This window comes from Balaenoptera ricei, chromosome 11, assembly GCF_028023285.1.
Source record: "Balaenoptera ricei isolate mBalRic1 chromosome 11, mBalRic1.hap2, whole genome shotgun sequence".
Lineage (NCBI taxonomy): Eukaryota > Metazoa > Chordata > Mammalia > Artiodactyla > Balaenopteridae > Balaenoptera > Balaenoptera ricei.
The window spans coordinates 30,040,217-30,062,181 of record NC_082649.1 but is presented as its reverse complement, the minus strand read 5'-3'; the positions used below and the strand labels follow the sequence as shown (position 1 = coordinate 30,062,181).

The following is a 21,965-nucleotide window of genomic DNA, read 5'->3' as shown; positions in this document are numbered from 1 at the left end:
TCCCAGCAATGCAGAACCTCAGGGTAAAAGACAGAAAGGCAGTACCACAAAGTGTCACTCTGCCCTCATCAAGTTTAGGTAAGACATAAATTCTAGATCCCCAGACAAGTATGAGTTTCTACTTATATGTCTCTTGAACTCTGAATGTAGTATTGTGATGAGTTTGTTTTTTCATTTCTCCTAGAAACAAAGCCTAAATGGCATCCTGATAAACAGTATTTGATGGCAATATAAATGGTGCATTACACATAAAATCTTAGGCCTGGTTGGGAACAGGAGCCAAAAATTAAAGAATCTGAAATAATAACTCAAAAATCAGATCACTACAATTGTGGAAAATAAAAATGTGATTCTATATAAAATATAATAGAACCATTCCTGTATTCTAAAGTTCTCAAAACTCCAATTAATGCAACATTTTCTGTATTTAAATAAAAAAAATACATATTTTAAATAAAAATATGGTACATGGTTTAAGCTTTATTTTTTTCCATAATGAATCCAAAATATATGAACATTTTTATTTTTTATTCTTTAAAAATTTTTTTATTATTATTTTTTGGCCACGCTGCGCAGCTTGTGAGATCTTAGTTTCCTGACCAGGGACTGAACCCAGGCCCTTGGCAGTGAAAGTGCAGAGTCCTAACCACTGGAGGAATTCCCTATGAATATTTTTAATTAGAAGAAAAAACTTCAATGAAATACTTAAAAGTATTTATTTCCCTTCATATTCATTTACACTGTTGCTTCAGATATTTTAGCATAATATGCATAATGACTATCACATTATTATTAGAGAACTAATTATTTTAGTAGTAAAAATAATTACTAAGAACATTAAGATACTTTTACAGGTGACCCTTGAACAACGTGGGGTCAGGGGTACCAAGAGACCACACAGTTGAAAATTCAAGTATTAACTTTAGAGTCAGCCCTCCTTATATAGGGTTCCACATCTGCGGATTCAACCAACCTCAGATCCTGTAGAACGTACTCAGTGAAAAAATTCTGTGTATAAGTGGACCTGCACAGTTCAAACCCATGTTGTTCAAGGGTCCACTGTATTTTCATCAATGGATTACAGGAAAACCTTTTGATAATAAAGTTACAATCATCCAGTATCATAAAATATAGATATTGTCAATTTTGATTTCATTTTTAATCCTGTCCTTCTTAGTTAATATTTTTAAAATTAATCAGAATGGATCCCATAATGTTCTTAAACGGGTCTGAGACTGTTTGAATTATTCTTTTTTTCAATGAGAATTAAAATCCATTGCTGAACAAATTAGTTAAATAGACCAAATATTAAGCCTCACTCAGGACTCATTTTAATCTACCCAAATAGCCTTAACTTCTGTTCTAAGCTGTAACAATACGATTACCTTTGTAAGACTTTATTTTAAGCTCATTACTTTCAGTAAAGATTTAAAAGGTGAATGCATTTTTGGCAAACAACTTATTCTACTTACATGGAGAAATACTTTAGAAGTCAGAGCGTTGAACAAAGAAACCCTGGTTTCTCTTCCCAGTTCCACTGCTGACTCACCTCATAATTTGGAGAAATCTATTGATCATTCCATGACTCTGTTTGTTTGTAAAACAGGAACAAAAACCCCTATCTGCCTGCCTCAGCTAAGTAGGAAGAGGCAGAGGAATGAAATAGGGATGAAAAAAAGTGATCAAAATCAGTGTTAATCACTCGTAAAAGGATATGTACTCGGAAACACTATAAAAGCACATCATTAGGATCATCTCAGAGCAAGACTATTATGCTTTGGTATAACCACTAACCTTTAGTAAACCCAAATAAACAGACAGAAAGGGAAATGCTGAAGGTTAAAAGAATTCCAGCAACAACTGCCTACATAGCTTAAGAAGATTTACTTATGTTGTCATTATTTCTAAATCTGAGGTTGGTCATCCAAAAGAGAACAGCTGCTTTCAGCTCAAAAGGCAACTCTTCCAGGAGGGTTCGCTGACCTCCCCCAGGACCCATGAATTTAGCATCCTTTCTTTGCAGTCCCTGAGTACCAGCCTAGCCCTCGCACAGTTCATTCTACGCTGCGACTACTGTATCTCCAACCAGAATGGTGTTTCTTGAGAGCAGAGACTGAGCTGCCTTTATCCAAGGTATCTTCATCCTGGTACATCTAGAAAGCCCTCAAAATGTTTGACTGAGTTAATGAATTATGTAAAAAGGGGTCACTGTCAGGAAAAAACAGACCAGCAAGTGAGTTACAATGATCGACTTAAAATATATACTCTAAAAATATGTTATTTATTTCAAATGTATACACTAATAATAAAAATTAACCCACTCATGTCAGATGTAATTTTAAAAATGAAAGATAACAAGAACCATCCAAAGGATTACTTTAGCTAAAATTAAAAATTTGTGGAGTATAGCTAAGGTAACATGTATGTTTTTTTGATTATATGAGTTCACTGAAGAAAAAACTGGAAAAATCAGAAAGGTATAAAAAAAGAAAAGAAAACCATAATCCTGCTATCCAGAAAACTCTGTTAATATTTTGGTATATTTAGTTCCAGTGCTTTTTTTTCATGCATAATTCTGAAACAAAATTGGGAGCTTGCTGTTTAATATCCCACACTGATACAGCCAAGAGCAGTTCCCTGTATCATTACATATTCTTTGAAACATTAATTTTAATAGCCACATAGAATCCCAGTGTATAGATCTGTCATAATTTATTTAACTATTCTTCTGTTGTTTGACATTTAGAAAGTATATATTTCCATCGTTACCTTCATCTGGAAAAGAAAAACCACCATCCACTTTTAAAATATAAAGTCTCCCCTGGGAGAACCTCAAAATTTCTTGAGATGCAGAGAAGAGACATCTATATGAAATTTTGGAAAGAGCCCCAGGGGCCTACTTGGGTTCTGGTCCTTCTGTAAGTTGCATGTTTTCTGAGCTGTGGTTTCCATGTTAGCAAAATGGAGAAAGACTGCGGCCTTGTCTACTGCGACTATCAAGCGAGAGGAATTAAGGGAATGTCTTTTGAAGGCTCCAAAATAATACGTGAATTAAATCCACTTATTACTATGTACAGGCTTGTCAAGATCAGAGGAACCTGGCACTACAGAGGTGGTTGCCATCTACCACGAATAAGGCTGTAAAGAAGTTTCAGACTTCAGCGAATGTCCATGATGTAAGCCCATGTCACTAAAATGAGACACAAGCAGGGGATGCCCCTGAATATTTGGTATGGGTCTGGTTGGAGAGCCAATAGAAAGGAAAGTTATTTATAAGGCAAAAGCGAGTCATTAAAAATAAAAAAAACAAAAAACGTTGCCCCTCTCCCAACACCACCAAGAGCAAAAATAACTGTTTATTTAAATATTACAAAGTAGGTGGCAATGAGAATATAAATGATTTTTCCTTTTTCCTTCCTTTTAATGGAAGAGGAAGCCTGGAGAGAGGAAGCTTTTCAACCGTTTCATTACTTTGCTACAATGTGAAAATGATTTCATCCAAGATCCTCAGAAAACCCGACAGAACTTATTAAATAAACATTAAAAGACCTAAAATGAACACAGTATGGTTCCCACCACGAAGACTAGCCACTTGACACTTAAAGATGCCTGACCAGCATCAAAGAAGTAGCAACTGAATAAATACTTGCGGCGTAAGTGAATATATTCTCTCCCCCTCAATAAAATTAGATGATCTAGACATTACTGGGTTTCTACACAAGGAATTAATCTTTCCAAAACTCCCACTTTTCACTCCTAACAAACATTTTTTTTGATATGGTACAAATCCAGGGAAAGGGAACTCAAAGAGACATCTGATTCTGTCGGATACCATTATTGTCACAGTGTTAACAATATGCATGAGATTTAGATTTCTGAATTGCAGAATCCTAAAAAATACGACCTTTCTAGGAATGGGGTGTAGAGAATGGGGAGCCGTGCATTTCGCCCACGGGAGTTCTGATCTAGAAAATCTTAAACTAGATATAGAAGGAGAGGGAAATCACAAATAAGCCCATGAGAGCAGCAGAGAGCCACGGCAGGAAAAATAAAATTGTAAGTATCCATGGAGATGTTCATACTAGTTTCACTGTCAAGTAAAATCGCCCCATTAATAGTGTGATGTGTGATCTATGAAAAAGGCAAATGGCACCTTGGAAGGGGTGGTGTGATGATAATCTTGAGTCCCCTGAACGTGCAGAAACTAACACGGCTGATTCTGAGTACCACCTAGGACAGAAAGACTGGAATTTCTTCCTAAGGAAACTATCCCATCTTACTGAGGGGTCAAAAGTCATGTCATCTAAGAAACAGGGGCATGGGTAGACATAGCATAGGGAAGCATAGGCAAGAATTCTTGAGTGAAATCACAGTTGCCTTCAAACTCTGAAAGAGGAAATATTTTTCGTGTGTGGCACTAAGAAAACAGAAGTCAACCAGGGAAAAAGAATTCAGTTTAATAAAAGGAGCCATGGATCTTTTAACAATTTGGGTTAAAAGAGAAATGTCTTGCCTCGTGTCTAAGTGAGCAACTTGTCCCAGTGACAGCCAATGAATAAGCTCCACAGAGCAGGTGATATTGATCTTGTGGGATGTCACCGAGGGAATCCAAGGACCAGGGAGATGGCTGGCTGACATTTATTTTTAAGGTCTCTTCTCACCTTGATATTTTTATCTTTCCATGACTGGAAGAAAATACACAAGAAAAGAGACATCTGTTTATCTCTGGGCTTAAAGGTACTCAAGAAAGGGGAACTTATATATAACCTTTAACAAAAGCTTTCTCCAGGGTTGAAACTTTTATCTGATGCTCATAACAAACCTGCCTATATTTTTTGTCTTCCAGTTATTCAAACTAGAAAGCAAGAATTTTTAAACATAGGAAATAATGATCTACAAAGGAAGAAAACTGAGTAGGACATACTCCAAAAGCAACTTAAGTTTGAGTTTATTGTTCCTTAGACAAAAGAATATTTAAGATGCGACTCATCTGTTTTTTAAATTAAGAACAAGAATGTAAAACTTTTTGCAACAAGGGCAACAAATAGGAAAAAGTGTGCCTTGATTCCATGTTATAGCCAGCTGAGGAGGATAAATAAGGAAATAGGATAAATGGAAGTGATTAAGGAATAGTTCCTTCTGACTTTAAATTCAGTTTTCATTGAAAAACAAGTAAATGGATTAAGGGAGATGTGTTAGTCTGGAAGAAGTTAAAGGTGACCATGTCAGCTTGAACATTAATGATCAAAAGTAAGAATGCAATGTTGCATTAATAAGTAGTAGAAAGAAATGCCTATAGCTATTTTTAAATTGAATATAAGGGTAAATAAATCCAATGCAATTTTTTTTAAATAATAGAAACCTCAACTTATAAGTTTTACAGTGTTTAAAACCCCTTTAGCTCTAAAATTAAATGATTCTTCAACGATACCTGGGGCAAAATAAGCTTATTAGAAAAAAATTTATGTGAATAATGATAATCATTTTACAATTAAATCATATCAGCTTCCAGTTTTGGTCTGGCCTTATGGATGAGGTCCTTTTGTCGCCTAGCTAGACCCTCTTCGGGATAAGCCAGGCCTTTTCCTCATTTTGTCCAACTTATAGGGAGATTGAAGTATAATATTAGCAACATCAAACTATCCCAGCCATCCTGGGATACAAAGGAGAGACATGATATTCTTAGGCTGTGCTCCAGAGAAACCCATTAGAGCTGTTTTTGAAATATAATGGAGCCTATTTAATTCAGCCACAGAATTTTCACACCCGCCGAGCCGTGTGAACCTCCTGCTATTCTTGATACCATTTGGGATCAGTCTTGAAAGAACCAGGACGACGCAGTGTTCAACTTGTGGTTTTTCAAAAGAAATTATCCACATTCCTTGCTCATAGCTCCCTTCAGGACATCTTCTGGGACCACTGTTCCACTGGAAGCTCCCACAGAACAATAATTCAATTAATTCAGTTCCCCAAGGAAGCAGCTTCTTATACATTTTTATGAAGTTAAAAAAAAGAAAGGACGCTGTTGCCACCATCTCCTTTTGTACTGGATTCTGTACTGGATTCTACAGCAGAATCCAGGACTATAAACTCACCCATCACAACATCTTTACACCTGTAGGGTTTTAATGCCCATGGTCTCCCTGGAAGATTTGCAAATCCTGTATATTCTTCCAACTGACAAAATAAAAAGGGAAGGAAGACCCTCACATCTACGCAGGGTCAGATGGGACAGGTAGGGCCTTTGTAGTCCATTTCCACAGCCCTATCTGACAACATCCAGAAAATGGGTTCCAAACAGGCTTCCTGCAAGGGTAGAGAGTCAGAGAGAGGAAACATCACCTTTTATGAAGGGTATGAAGGTGAGCAGTTTGTTCTTAAAGATTGGAAAATCTGTTTCTACAAAGAATAACCTACAATCAACCAGAGCTTTATTCAACAAAACAAACAAGAACTATTGGAGCCCTCACCCAAAAGAGAAGAGCTTCATCATTGTATTAGTCAAGGTCCCAGCAGGAAACAGATGGCATGCTCAAGTCGGAGAATTTGAAAAGAGTTTAATAACGGAACTGTTGACAAAGGTGTGGGCAGGCTCTAGGGAAACCACAAAAGAGAATGCAAAAGCCTGGGCTAGCGCCGTCCCTAGACCAGAAGAGCTGAGAAGAGGGGAGAGGTTTCCAGAACTGGAACACAGAGGGCTGAGTGGAAAAGGCCCCCACTCAGGTTGAGGGATATAGCCCATCCTCAGTGCCACCACAGAGAGGGTGCCAGGGGAGTTAATATCCCCACCTTGCTCTCTTTTTCTGATCTGCTGGCACCTTGCACTGGCCAAACCCAACTGGGAACCAGAGGGCAAGGGAGATGGGATGCGGAATATATGAGTCAGCCCCTGGGGCACAGAATGGAGAGGGATGGACAGAGGTTCCCTGGGACCAAGTGAAGAAATCAAGCACGGTCTTCATAACTGGGTGGTAGTCTAGAAATGTGATAGGTTAATTTCAGTGGAACTCAATCTAAAAATGTATACTGTCACAGATTCACCATTTCTGACTGCCTTTTTCTTTTTCTTAAGAACAAAAAGACGGAAAGGGGAATGAGCAACTCTGTTTCAATACCCATGCCTGCACCACTGTGGAAGGGGTATTCTGAGCCCAGGAAGTAGGCAGAAGTCCACCCTCTCATCATGGCTGTAAGAAGAAGCTTAAAAGAAAGCCCCAAGTCTCCAGAGGAGCCAAGTAAATTATATGCAAAATAACTTCACCGGAGGATGACACTTCTAAAGGGAGCAGCAAGGCAGGTGAGGGTTGCTATGGTAGCCAAAGTTAAGATGTCATCTTTCCCCTTCTGCTGTCAGAGGGGACTTAGGGGGCTGGGGCGAAGGGGCAGAGAGTAAGAGAGGCTGCGCCTTTGAGGGAAATCCAGCCAAGAAGGGTCTGGGTTATTCAGATATTCTATTAAGAAAGGAAAGCCAGACTGGAAAGCTGCCAGAGGACAGGTGGTTTGCGTAGAGCTGCTCAGAACTCATTAGGAGGCCAAGAAGGCTGGTGACACTCTCTCTAATAAGATTCGCAGATAATGATCAGCTCGACTGTAAGGTCTTTTTAATGCAAATATAAAGGAACCAGGAAGAGAAAGATAAATATCCCTATCTCAGTACCCAGCATAGCCTATGCGACTTTTTTTCTCAAATACAGCTAAATGTTCAGGTTACTTCCACATTAAAAATCTTCCATAACTCCCTAAGATCTAGTAAGTTCAATAAGAAGAGTTCTTCCACCCAGCAAACCTGGACACCCACAGGAAGATGAGGTCTTCCTGTCCAGATGTATCTCACTCTCTTGTCGGGGTGAGAAAAGAGTCCTAAGTCTCAGGATCAGCCTCTATATCTGTCAATAAGGACAATAATAATAACAACAGCAGCAACAGCAATTATGAAGGGCTTCCTTTGTTCTGAGGGCTTTATCTATATCAAACGTATGGAGAGCTGTGTGGTCCTGACCCACTGACTCAAGCTTTCCTTGCTTCTAAGCCTTTGTGTTGGTCCCCAGCCCCTCCTATCGACATCTTGCTCATCCTGAAAGCCACACCTGGGACCACCACCTTCACACCCCACTCTGAGCCCCACCTGCACAAGAAGAGATCACCCCTCACTAACCCCAATCACCCTGTGTCTGACCTCTCACAACACTTACTTTGCTGTGCCTCTTGTGAAATGGAATTCGTATTTCATGGCAACACAAGAAACACTGAAACATAAAAAATTCTTCTCTGCCCTTTGGTCTCCCCTCTCCCCGCACTGTGCATTGTGCATCTGCACTTGGCATCGCCCAAACTTCCCCATTGGCAGGAATACCTGCTCAACCATAAAGACCAACATTCTCCTAGCATCAGCAAGACAACTCCTTAAAAGACAACATTCCTTCTTGAGCTTAAAAGGGGTCTCATGACCCACCACCATGACGCTTAGACCTGGATGATGTAAACTGTCAATAATACATTATGTGATGTACAGCCCTCTGTCTCAAAAACTTATAGAACTGTTCCTTGACTTCGAATGGGCGGAACGGTTCTCAGAGCTTTCTGTGATGCTCTTCCCAGGTTATAATTCTCAAATTCAGCTCAAATAAAATTTTCCACTTCTTTCTTAGAGCAACTGATTAATTTTTCATCAAGACTCTCCTTGTACTTTTCTTATTCTTATCCTCCACTTCCTGTTGAGGGCAGGGGCCCTGTGTCCTCCACCTGGATAACCCCTGTCGCTGTTAAATAAGATCTTACCCCTAGAAGGTAACCTCTGGCATTTCTGGAATTGAATGGATTTCAGGAGTCCTGCCTTCGACTCTCAGCTCCCCAGTATACTTGCTGTCTTTGGGCAAGTTACTGAATCTCTCTGTGTTCAGGGTCATCACCTCTGAAGCAGGGATAACAGGAGTGTTTACGCCTTAGAGTACTGTTTTGAGGATTTAACAGCTAACACAATAGGGCATTTAGGACAATGGGACACACAGGCAGTGCTCAATAAATGTAACCACTATTAGTACTGGCCATCTTAGTTCTTTCACGTGACATAGGATCTCGTCCCCTCTTTCCTAGGGTCATCAGTCTTTTCACACTTAGAGAGGCAGCGAGCGAAGTGTAGACTTTGGAGTTGGTCTGTTGGGTCTGGCACCAGCAATTCCTAGCTGTGTGACCTTGGACATGCTACTGAACATCTCTGGGCAGTGTATGCAACACGGGGGCCATCCTGGTACTGACTTCATAGGGTTGTTATATGGATTGAAGGAACTCTAAAGACAGACAAACCCAGATTCTAATGCCAGCAATCCAGTCCCAGTGCTGGGTGACCATGGGGGGAAGACTGGGCTGGCAGCGGAGGCCTGGAGCCTAGGTCTGAATCCTCCTTCCACCATCATTTTCCATTTTCCTTGGTGATTTTAGGCAAGTTAGTTTCACTCACAGAGCTTCAGTTTCCAAACCTACAAATCAGGATGATGGAGAGGCTCAAATGAGATTATCATGGGCCCCGATTGGTCCAGAGTCCTGCAGCTCAGGAGATGTTAGCATTTGCTGACGCTGACGCTGACTGGCGCCTGTTAATCTCACGGTCATCCCACCTTTATCTCTTCGTCTATTCTCAGATAACTGTTTACATTCCAAGAAAGGCATATTTTGTGGTAGGCGTGGGGTTTGACATAACTTCGGGACCAAGACTAAGAACTTTCCTTCAGTTTCTCAGCCCATGAACCTGGCTTCCTAACCCATGTTCCCTACTTGAGACTTAAGTTTTACTTGCCATTCTCTTTCCTTTGAGTGCCATTTTCCAACTTGGATAAAAATGCCATCAAGTGCTTAACCAGAGGCTCTGGGGTCCTTCCCAGGAAGGCCCCTCCCCCCACTGACACCCCACCACCAGTAAAGCATGCTGCACCCAGGGAGGGCCATCTAGCTTCTCCTTTCTGCTTCCGGTCTACGCATGTGTTGTTATTGACAACATTTGGCAAAGCGAACCCATTTACTGATGTTTTTACATCTTCTCCCATATGGTGAGCATCCCTGCTTCTGCCTGTAATAGCCTGCACCCAGCACGGCTCCTGGCCCACGGCACTGGCAAGACGAAAGCAATATAACATCACTACCTCTACCCAGAGCCGCTGCTATTCTCTCTCATTCTCATTCCCTCTCTCTCTCTCCTAATAGATGTTGCAGAGCCCTGTTCATCCTTCATTACCACTTTCTCAACTGAGTAACTTCCTGAGTCTCAGACTTTCCTTGGTCTCCTGCTGTGTTAAATCCAGAAGGATGAGGGTTCTCACCCTCCCTTTTCATTGCTGGTGCAATTCACCAGTTCACTCTTTTTATTTTTTAAACAGTCATCACATATGAACATACATAACTACCCTCCTTTTTTTTTATTATTTATTTATTACATTTATTTTTTAGTAGCTTTTCTCTATTTTTGTCTGCTGTCTCTGTGCTTTATAAATTCTATTTATTTATTTATTTTTATATTTATTTTTGGCTGTGTTGGGTCTTCGTTTCTGTGCGAGGGCTTTCTCTAGTTGCGGCGAGCGGGGGCCACTCTTCATCGCGGTGCACGGGCCTCTCACTATCTCGGCCTCTCTTGTTGCGAAGCACAGTCTCCAGACACGCAGGCTCAGTAGTTGTGGCTCACGGGCCCAGTTGCTCTGCGGCATGTGGGATCTTCCCAGACCAGGGCTCGAACCCGTGTCCCCTGCATTAGCAGGCAGATTCTCAACCACTGCGCCACCAGGGAAGCCCCACCAGTTCACTCTTGATCTGAAAGTAAGTCACTGCCCTGATGGCTTCAAGTCACTTTTTAAATCCTTCCCTTCTTTTTATATGCTTTGGTTGAAGATGCTTTCTTTCTCTCCCTCCCTTCCTTCCTTTCTCCCTGCATTCTTCTCTCTCTTCCTCCCTCTCTCTCCGTCTCTCCCTCCTTCAAGCTTACAATCACAGTATCTGTTAGGTCCCTAGAGGAGCAAAAGCGGATTGGACGTGTGCCTTGGAAACTAGAGCACACCTCCTCCTCTCTAGACGGAGCTGCCTGCCCGCAACCTGCTCAGCCAAGGCCCCCGCCTGAGAAGCTGACCCAGGCTGAGCAGTTTTGCTCCACATTGTCAGAAAGTCACAATTCCGGGTGATCCATAATTAGTTCCTCACTTCTGGTGCCGTGTGTTGTTTACCAGGAAGAGCTGACCCAGATTCTAGCTTCAAAAAAAACAAGCTGAAACCTTTATTAAAGTCCTTCTTGGCTGGCTGCAATTGGGATCAGTTGCTTGGAAGGGCCAACTCACCTCATCTCTCCGTCTTCCAACAACTGATCAGGGGCCAGGCCCACGAGGATAGAACCTGGTTGGTAGGAAGGTTTTTGGGGAACACCTCCGGAGGGCTGAGGGAGAAAGAATTGGGGAACACCTCCAGAGGGCTGAGGGAGAGAGACTTGGGGAACACCTCCAGAGGGCTGAGGGAGAGAGACTTGGGGAACACCTCCGGGGGGCTGAGGGAGAGAGACTTGGGGAACACCTCCAGAGGGCTGAGGGAGAGAGACTTGGGGAACACCTCCAGGGGGCTGAGGGAGAGAGACTTGGGGAACACCTCCAGGGGGCTGAGGGAGAGAGACTTGGGGAACACCTCCAGGGGGCTGAGGGAGAGAGACTTGGGGAACACCTCCAGGGGGCTGAGGGAGAGAGACTTGGGGAACACCTCCAGAGGGCTGAGGGAGGGAAACCAAGCCAGTGGAGGAGTCAAGTAGTAGCGGCCAAGTGAGCTTAATCACTAACTGACCTTTTAAGAACTGGTGACAACCTTTCCTGGTCTCGATACTGCCTTACTCCAAAGACCGTGCTTGAAATGAAGTGGGAGGAAGATGTATGTATATCATTCCTCTACTTGACCAAAAGAGCAGATGGAAACGCTTGTAACTTTAATGAACGGAACCATCGTGGTGGACACCATGATAATCAAGATGGCAGCTTCACCACTGCAGGCGGCAGTACTCCACAAGCACAGCCGGAACAGTGCGAAAGGCCTGCCCAATGTCCATCCAACATGACGCTGGAAGCTCTTTACGTCAGAGGAGAAAACTAGGGCCCCTTCCCCTTCCTGCTTGTCTAACCAATCCCAGCACCACTCCATATGTGTAACTGGAAAAAACAGCCAACAAAATAGAAGCTTCTTATTAAGATGTCAAAGACCAGTGTTTACGACTGGATTCCTAAAGCTTGATTCAGTACCAGGAATGGGGCAGTGTGAAAGATGAAAAACAGTATTTTAGGTTAGCTTGTCTTTTTGACAGACTGTTGCTATTTGTCTCTTTATATAGCTACCTCGTTCTACCTTTCAGATGACAGTGTGTGTCACATAGCAGATGCTCAAAAATATTTGTTACATAAATCTTAGACAATTCTCTTTTTTCCTTCTCTCCACCAGTTCACTTCCTTTTTCATCTTCTCTATTTTCTACATTTCTTAAAATTTTTTTTCCTTCTTCCGAACAGAATCTCAATGGCCTTTTCATCTAGAATGTAAAATTACTTCAAATCCCAAATATGAAACATTAAAAACTGTAATAGGTGTATAGATATGAAAAAAGGACCTGAGAAGTGCGTAACAGGAGGGGAAAGGAAAGCAGGTGTAATTGACCACATCAGCATGGTCTGCCCTTGGCTTTGATGCGAGGAGGGTGAGGTCTGGTGCAGCATACACAGTCCAGTCTTTGTGCCCCGCCTGATGGAGCTGTCATCCCTGTGCACCAGCCGGCACAGCCATCCTGCAGAGTATCTGCCAGTCTATTAAAATCTGTGGGACTTCCCTGGTGGCGCAGTGGTTGAGAGTCTGCCTGCTAATGCAGGGGACACGGGTTCGAGCCCTGGTCTGGGAAGATCTCACATGCCGCGGAGCAGCTGGGCCCGTGAGCCACAACTGCTGAGCCTGCGCGTCTGGAGCCTGTGCTCCGCAACAAGAGGCCGCGACAGTGAGAGGCCCGCGCACCGCGATGAAGAATGGCCCCCATTTGCCGCAACTAGAGAAAGCCCTTGCACAGAAACGAGGACCCAACACAGCCAAAAATAAATAAATAAATAATAATTTTTTAAAAAAAAATCTGTGTAGTGGGACTGCAGGACAGGGCATTTGTTATTCTGTATATTTCAGATAGGAATGTCAGAAATATGTCTGTTATAGAAAAAAAAAAAGGAGGGGGTGAGTCATGTAGCTATCGGGGGAAGCACTTACCAGGTAAAGAGACTGGCAGGGAAAAAAGCCCGACAGCGGCTGAAGTATGATGGGAAGGGAGGGTGGGAAGAAATGAGCTCCGAGGGAAAGCAGGAGGCCAGGACGTAGAGCGCCTTACAGGCTACAGAGAAGACTCCACTTTTTACTCTGAGATGGTAAGCCGCTGGAGGATTTTGAATAGAGTTTCATAAACTGACTTTTCTCTGGCTGCTATTTGGGGAATAGACCAAAAGTGCAAGGAGAGAAGGAGGGGACCAATTAGGAAACTATTGGCAGCAATTCAGGCAGGAGGTGATAGTGATGGAGACCAGAGAGGTGGCAGGTGGAATAGTGAAAAGCAATAGGATTCTGGATATTTTTAATGTACTAGCAGCATCTTGTTGAAGGATTGGATATGGAGTAGGGGAGGATTCAAGGATAATGCTGAGGTTTTGGTCTGAGCACCTAGAAGCGGGAAGTTGCCATTGACAAAGATGGAGAATGCTATGGGAAGGGCAGGTTTGAAGAGAGAAAATCAAGAGTGCAGTTTAGGACAGGTTAAGTTGAAGATTCCTACTATTCGTCTAAGTGATGAACAGTTGGTGCTGAGTCCACAGTTCAGGGAGGAGGGCGATATCATAAGTGATACTTGAAATCATGGGACTGGATGAGGGGGTTTAGTGAGAGAAGAGGTCCAAGGTCTGAGCCCTGGCCCACACCAGCATTTCAGAGCAAAGGTAGCATCTCATGGGTGTGTTGTAAGGATTCAATGAAACAATACACGTAAAGCACTTAAAATGTACTGTGAATCTTCATCAACCATCAACAACCTTGCACAAACCCTCTGACCCCCTGCTAGCCCCTACCTCCACTGGAGCCCCCATCCTACATCCCAGGGTCCTGGACCTGGGGGAATTCTTCATTGTTCAGGAAGGAGGCAGATAGGGAAAAGAAAATCTTGTTCTCCCCATCAAGGCTACAGAGGGAAAGCTTCCTTGCTTATTTTCCAACTTGGAATACTGAACATTTTCCCACGGTAACATAAACAGTTTCTAAGATCTCTCAAAGCAGAAACCCAGTACTTTATCTCAAGTACATCATGCATATAATAACCTTTTGGGTTAGCCTGGGGACCTGGTCATAATTTATGAGGTTTCTCTGAGAAAATACCTTCCAAATTCCAAACGACTCAACAGAAACCTAGATTTAAAAGGTGGCAGATTGCCCCCTTACATAAAAGCACACATATAGATGCTAAAGATGGATATATCAGGACTTCTTTTAAAAGCAGGGTTCTGTAACATATAGCTAGCTATATTTTAGGTGCCCAACCAAGACCAAGCAAGTCCAGCGATTGTCCCTTTGTAGCTCCTGTGTCAGTTTAATCCTTGTCATATCTCTCTGCGACCCTTCCCCACATCCCTTTCTAGTGCTCAGCCGGGCAACAAATAGGTTATTGAAAAATTTTAACTCTAAGATAAATTCCCCATCAAGCTGTATTTCTCCATCATAGTCCTTATCTTGCTCTACTGTAGTTGTTTAATTGCCTTCTTCACAATTAACTCTGTAAATGCTGGGGGGGAATCTATCTTCTTCACACTGTATCTCTAGAGCCCAGCATAGTACCTGATACCTAGCGGAGACTCACTAGAACTTCCTGAAGGAAAGAGGAAATCAAAAATCTGCCTTGGTCCTAGCCTACTCCATGACACATAAGTCTCCTTGAAATAAGAAGGAATACAGAGTGTTGTTTCACATGAGGTAAACCAATCAATCTGAGAAGAGAGTTCAGGAGCGCTGGGCTTCTTCTGAAGTAATAAGATAGGAGGATTTACCCCCCAGAATACAGCTACTCAGCGTGACTTGTGGAAACCCATAGAGAGGGAAAGCCTCCACAGGACTAGCCTTAGGGCTGCCTAAGAGAGCCAAGCTGAACCTTCAAGTCTCCCATTTCTGAATGGTCATGCTTTTTTGCTTAAATGATAATGTAGTTTCCCAGGCTCTACAGCCCTGAATTCTTAGGAGTCATGTTTGAGGACAGTTGGATTAGTTATTTGCATGAACACTGATCTGTTTCTATAAATCATCTTTAGAATGTACATATATATTTGTGTTCTGTTAATTTGCAAACTCTTAAAGCATACTCATGCATTCCTCTCTTTTCTTTTGCTCTATACAATGTCTTATGGTACACTGTTTGATTGTCCATGATGATCGATTATGACCCTCCTCTATAGCTTCTCAATAGCAAGGATATTTTTTAGATTTTTTTTTAAATTGAAGCATAGTTGATTTACAATATTGTGTTAGTTTCAGGTGTAGAGCAACATGATTCAGTTATATATACATATTCTTTTTCAGATCCTTTTCTATTATAGGTTATTATAAGATATTGAATATAGTTCCTTGTGTTATACAGTAGGTCCTTGTTGTTTATCTATTTTATATAAAGTAGTGTGTATCTGTTAATCCCAAACTCCTAATTTATCTCCCCTCCTTTCCCCTTTGGTAACCATAAGTTTGGTTTTTATGTCTGTGAGAGTAACAAAGATTATATTACGTATACCCCCCCGACACACACACCTCTATCTCAATACCCAGCATACAACAGGCACTCAATAAATGTCTAGGGAACTGAATTGTTTGGCTGCCTGGGCTATTTTCTTCCTTTTCTTTATTCTTTTTAATAATAAATGGTAATTTATAAATCATCAATCAAACCTCAGGATTCTAATGGGCTGAACTCTGCCACATCACCACCAGGAGCCAAACGTTAATAACAACAGAACATAAAGCCCGGCGATGGCAGTGGGGCACAGTGGAAGCCCAGCCAATCTATGGCCTCAGAAGTACCTTTACAGAGGAAACCACATGCTGTTATCCAAAACTAACTTGGAAATTTTTTTTAACCTGAGCATTGTCAGATCAATCACTGAAATATTTTTATAGTGAATAATGAAAGACTGCTGGTTACCATTTCAGGTGTGAATAATTTATTTAAAAGCTCTATGAGGATTAAACCATTTTCTTCTGTAATTTCATCCTTTAAGGGCACTCTTGACCTAACTCACCATGAAAAGATTGGGGATGAATTTACAAGACAGAGATAATATTTTAATTTTTGAGCATTACATAGAAGTTTGTAGATTTCTCCTTTAAAGTTATGTATTGAGAATCTGCTCTGTGCAAACTACCGTGATGTCGCTTAGATGACTGATTCTGAGTTGGACAGAAAGACCCGCTTCTGAGCAGGTGGCAGAGGAGGGGCACCAGGATTATGATGTCACAGGGACACACAGGTCCCGGATGGAGGGAGAGGGAAGTGGGTGGCAGAAAAGGTGAGCGGGCAGTGCTGGGGACTCAGAGGAGACAGGGCTCCAGCTGGAGCGAGGAGTCAGGCAGGGATTCCGGAGCAGGCAGTACTGGAGAATAGATGCTGAGGAAGCAGCCTGTGTTTAGAGGAGGGGCAGTGGCGGGCAGGGGTGGTGCATTCCAGGCTGAGGGAAAATCTTGAGCAAAGGCATGGAGGAACGAGAGCTCGGGGAACAGTGTTTAGAAAACTACAGGAGCCGAGAGTGACACATGGGGTGGGGGAGAGGCCATACTGTCATGCACCTTTCCAAGATGTCAATCCGCTGCCAGTGAGGAGGAAAAGCCAGGGGTGAGGCATGCTGTTGAAGCAGCAGAGTGTGATCAATAGATATTCACTTTAACAAAATTTCCAAGCAGCTCAGCTAAGAGTGAGAGGGTTATACATCTGGAAGACCACCTCAGTAGCCACCAACAGGGTTCTGCAAGAAGTGAGTGCTATGGACTGAATTGTGTCTCTCCCCCACACCACCAATTCATATACTGAAGCATCAAACCCTACTTTGTACTTGGACATGGAGCCTTTAGGGCACGGGTCCCCAACCTCTGGGCCGCAGACCGGTACCGGTCCATGGCCTGTTAGGAACCGGACCTCACAGCAGGAGGTGAGTGGCGGGCGAGCCAATGAAGACTCATCTGCCGCTCCCCATCGCTCCCATTACCGCCTGAACTATCCTCCCCATCCCCATCCCTGGAAAAACTGTCTTCCGTAAAACCGGTCCCTGGTACCAAAAAGGTTGGGGACCACTGCTTTAGGGAGTCATTAAGGGTAACTGAGGTTATAAGGGTGGGCCCTAGTCCTATAGGATTGTTGGTCTTAGGAGACAAGGAAAAGATCTCAATATCTCTGTCTGTCTCCCTCCCTCTCTCTCCCCACACAGGTACAAAGAGGTCATGCAACAACACAGCAAGAAGACAGTTGTCTACAGGCAGGAGGAGAGTCCTCACCAGGAAATGAATCAACTGGCACCTTGACCTTGGACTTCTCAGCCTCCAGCACTTAGAGAAGTAAACTTTTGTTGTTTAAGCCACTGGCTCTGGTACTTGGTTACCTGAGCCGACTGAGTTGACTCATACAGTAAGTGACGGCAGGCTTGAAAAGTGAGAAGGGGGTGGGGATAGATAAGGAGGAGAATCAGGAGGAAAACCTCCCCACAGAGGCAAGGGGAGTGGGTTTCAGGCAAGGAAGAGTGGTCGCTGGCATCCATGCCATGTAAAAGTCTGGGGAAGCTGAAGACGAAGCAATCACTTTGGTTTCCAGATTGCAGGTTCCATGACCTTCTAAAGAGTAGTTACAAAAAGGAGGAGCAAAGAGAAGTGGAACAGGATTAAGGAGTGAGTCGCTGGGAAAGAACACGTACAGCAGAAGGTGTAGATCTTCTTTTAAGAAGGGATATGCAAAGCCTAGCCTCATCCTTAGGAGAAAGGCAAGGCTTATATTTCTCTAGGTGACCATATCTGTCTTATCGTTTTAATACATTTCTTTGTAAATCAGGAAATCCTTTTAGGCACTGTTAGGGACTTCCAAGGTTGTGTTGAGGTGTTTTGCGACATTGTTCCATTTCTGACAAATACTAGATTAAAATGACATTACGGTTTTTCCACCTAAGAATCTCCCAGAAGCTTTGAAAATGTTTCCCCTTAGTCCAGGTAAATATCTGAAAACCTTTTGCTTTATTGAGGTTGATGTTACAGCAATTTTCAGAAAATCCTCAGAAAGCCGGGCCAAGCATCCATCTCATTCGGAGATGAGTAACCTCAAAAGATGCCTGGGGACACAATGCTGCTCTTGACCTTAGCCCCTGGCCCCTCACACTGAGCATCATTAACTTCCAAGCAGGTTCCAAGCAGGTTCATTCTAAATATTTCTTTTACCTCTGCTTCAGTCCATCTTCCAACAGCGAGCGGCCCCATCTGACCACGGAGGGAACGCGGATCGGGTCCACATTTCATCCCTAGCCCCTGGCACACATCTTAGAGGGGACTCAGGAACCACCTGTTCATACCTGGTCACCCGGAAACCAGGCCAGAGGAGAGGGCATTCTGCACATGACCGAGGATGCTTTCTCAGGACTCTATTCGTAAGTAGGGGAGAAACCCTGTAACCACTGCGTGTTACCTCCCACAGCTTGTATGGCAGAAGTCAAGGGTAAGCGTGGACAGAACATCATAGATGCGTCTCTGTGCCTGTTTCCAAAAATACTCATTTGAGCATGCTTCTGTCCTTGAAAAGCCATGTTCTGCCCAGGCTGATTAATTTCTTAACAATAAAGATGAGTGGCTTATTTTTAACTTGAGGCAGGCAGTGAATGGTTGAGTCCACTGGGGTGGGGTCAGGTGGGGTGTGAGTGCTTTTTTTTGAAAGGAGATGAGAGCAGGTCGCTGATTAGCTGGTCCTCCCCTCACTTCCCTGGTGTCATCCACCAGATGACATTTCTTCATACAGGCAGAACAACTGTAATTCAGACATGCTTTAGCTATTGCAACTTCAAATTTATTTTGCCTTAATCACTTCCCTGCCTCCATTCTGGCTTCTGTAATGACATGAAAAGAGAGTAGTTGAAATGATAGACCCTCCGGCATCTGACTGTTGCCTCTGCTCCTGCGCACAGCAGAATAGCTACTTGATTCCATGAGCTAATACTGGACATCAGGAGTTATGCTTATTCATTCAGCAAAGTAATATAGAGGGTCTACCATGTGCTGAACAAAACAAAGCAAAATGAACAACCACAGTGTCTGCTGTCATGGCTTTCAGAGTCAAACGGGGATGTCATGAGTCACCAAAAAGGGTCTTCTTTCTCTTTTCTCTTTTCAGTGTTTGTCTAACAGATGTTCTCATGAACTCCTTTTCAAAGTTTGAAAAAGAAGCAACATGAAGATGGGCTAAGTGAACAGAGAGTATATAATGGGAAAGCGCTGGTGGGTGAAGCTGAGAAGAATAATGCTTTTCATCTATTGTCACCGAAGCTATTATGCCGTTTGACCCTCTACACAACCTTATGAGATCACAGGGCAGTTATTGTAATTCCCATTTTGCAGAGTAGAAAACTCAGGCTCAGAGAGGTTCAATAACTTGCCCAAGGTCTCATAGTTAGAATAGCATAATCAGGACCAAAATGAAGATCTCCTGAAACTTGATCTATTATTCCCTCCATCTCACCACGACAAAATAATGAGAAGAAAACCAACCAAACAATATTTTTTTGGACCTCGGCATGCATAAAGTAAAACAAATGATCCATAAAGCTAATGAAACATTGTTTTGATAAGCAGAAAACAACCCAGTGAATATCAGTAATAACGTAATCAGAATGCTATCAACAGTCACCTAATCAACCCCCCAATTCCAATAATACTTCTTGAGGGCTTGTCACACGCGAGGTGTTCAGGCATGGTGGGCACAACGGTGGATCGCAAAGCATGGTGCCAGCCCCCACAGACTGTAAGACTCCTGAGGGTAGAAGGTTCTCTGGCTCATGCTCCTTGCCAGGCCCAAATTACGCACTCAGTAATTATTTATTGATTAAGTGGTCACTGCCGGCCTTTGTGTGCCACCGAAGGCAAGAAAGCAAGAAGGCAAAAGAAGGCGGTGGCTGCAGGAAGCGCTCAGAAGCGTCCCCACGCTCGCAGAATCCTCCCCTTCCCCTCCCCAACCCTGGAACTTAACGATACGAGGCCTCTATGGGCTCTTAATAGTCTATTTACCAGACATAAAAAGTCAAAAATGGGAAAGCAGGGGCAAAAAGTCTGAGCATTAGTTGATCCTCTTTAGGATAAAATTATTGGTGAGCGCTTTAAGGCTCAACTCCTAAAAATGATACGATTGAGTCCATAACATTTGTGTGTAATACATACAAAAGCTAGTATCAAATAGTGTTCAAACCACTAGAGCATTACTGCCTGGCTTCGAATCCCAGCTGTGCCACTTATCAGCTGTGTGACCTTGGCAAAGTCATCTAACCACTTTGCGCCTCAGTTTCCCCATCTGTCAACTGTGAATGAAGGTACTGTGACCATCAAATGGTATGCTACGGGTAAAAGTCTTAAAAGGACACCTTGCAAATAATAAGAGCTTATGAATACAATATTATCTGTTGAAAACAGATTTGCCAGATAACACACCCAGAGCCGTGACAAAATATAAAAATAAGGTAAAGTTAATGATTCCTACAAAACCAATGCTCTCCTTTTCTCCCCACAGTCAGTTGAAGACTTGGCTGGGATTCAGGATCCATCTGTCTGGCCATCCTGAAGATGGAAGGACCCTTGCAGAAAGTAGTACAGTTAAAAATAAGCTTGGAGAAAGGAATGGCCACAGCCTCCTACCATAAAACCCTAGTCATATGGAAATGTTTGATGAGCTTTTGGTTCAAGCTCTTCCTAATGATGTCCCAAAGCTACTGAATACCTCTATCATTAGAGATGCCAAAAGAAAGAATTTCCATAGACCCTGTCTAAGAATAGCCCTGCATTTAAAGATGAACATTAAAAAATAATAATAATAACCAGTGGTCATTCTCATTAATGAAACACATTAATGAGGCTCTAAGTATGCTACAGATGCTATCACGGATGCTATCATGATCTGTAGCAAAGACTAGAAGAGACAAAGGATGAAAGAGCTGGCGGGAACCTTGGGGACCATTCTGTCCAATCCCTTAATGATTTAAACTAGGAAGCTGAGGTCAAAGCGGCTCAGGGAAGGTCTTGTCTCTCATGAGGAAATGACAGCCAACCCAGGATGCAAGCTCAGCTCCTCTGATTCCAATCTTCACACAGCAGTGTTCTCTCTGCACCATTAGGGATGTCAGAGAACGCCAATAATGATAGTGTTAGATTGGGATTGACATATATACACTAATATGTATAAAATAGATAACTAATAAGAACCTGCTGTATAAAAAATAATAAAATAAAATTCAAAAAAAAAATAACAAACACTAATTGGGCACTTTGATGTGTTACACACTTTTCTACACATTTTATTAAAATAGGGAAACTTTATTAAAATTTATTAAAATTTTAAATAAGAGGAGGATGGTGACTTGTACACAGAAAAAACACTCCCTCTTTTAAAGGCTACACAAGGCTACTCAAAGCTGGCACTGCTCATATGCAGCCTTTATCTCCAGGCTTCCTAGACCTTAGTCCACAAGCTGCACTGCATGCTCACATGCTATAAAATTATCCTCTCCTCTCTTTGCATCAAAACTCACTGTCCTCTGTTGCAGTGCTCCAAAATCTTACTAGGAATTCGTCAGAAACAATACTAAAGCACTAAGGATAAATATACTGTCATATATTACCTTCTCTCTGAGTGTCTGCATTTAACAGGGCTTTCCTTTTCTTCACCCAAAACAG

The 21,965-nt window shown here is 42.6% G+C and overlaps 1 protein-coding gene across 1 annotated transcript in view; it reads right to left on the bottom strand.

Moving 5' to 3' along the window:
- RCAN2 (regulator of calcineurin 2) overlaps nucleotides 1-21,965 on the bottom strand; it is a 256,888-nt gene that overhangs the window by 219,997 nt on the left and 14,926 nt on the right. The gene's annotated exons all lie outside the window — the stretch shown is intronic.